This window comes from Pygoscelis adeliae, unplaced genomic scaffold (genome assembly GCF_000699105.1).
Source record: "Pygoscelis adeliae isolate BGI_AS28 unplaced genomic scaffold, ASM69910v1 Scaffold251, whole genome shotgun sequence".
NCBI lineage: Eukaryota > Metazoa > Chordata > Aves > Sphenisciformes > Spheniscidae > Pygoscelis > Pygoscelis adeliae.
In genome coordinates, this window is record NW_008824109.1 from 793,253 (window position 1) to 793,863 (window position 611).

The following is a 611-nucleotide window of genomic DNA, read 5'->3' on the forward strand; positions in this document are numbered from 1 at the left end:
AACCACTAGCAGGCAGTAAAAATTAGTATTTCCTTTCTGCTAGGTGCTGCTTAGGGCTTGATTAGTCAATAGGAAACAGTAGGCACAGGGATTTGTGTGGATCTTCATCAGAGCCTTAGCACATATTGGAATGTGCAAAATGATACCCTTTTAATTGTAGCAAAGGCTTTTGGACTACAGGTGGGTAGACGAGGTCAATACAGATAGCAGCAGGTGGGCAGAGCAGGGAGCAGATGTAGATGTACGGGGCAGAAAAGAGGGAGAAGAAAACCTGTCTTATAGCTTACGGAGAAGCTAGACAGGAATTACATGAGCATAAAATACTCCTTGGCTCCCGTGTACAGAGCCCCCATATGAAGGGATATGAAGCAGTAGTACAGTCATATGGATTTGTATAGACCCCTCAAAGTGTGGTTGCATCAAATATGTTGGCCAGTATTTTTAATGAGCAAGTCCTACATCTTTAACTTAGGGGTTGAAGAGGAGGTCATACTTTTGGGAAAAGCAAGCTTCCGGCAGGGCCTCCTCACACTCGTTCGGGGGTCTCCAGGCCCGCGGGGAAACCGTGCCTATTCCCGCCCGCAGCGGCCGCCCTCGGGGCTCGCCCCTGG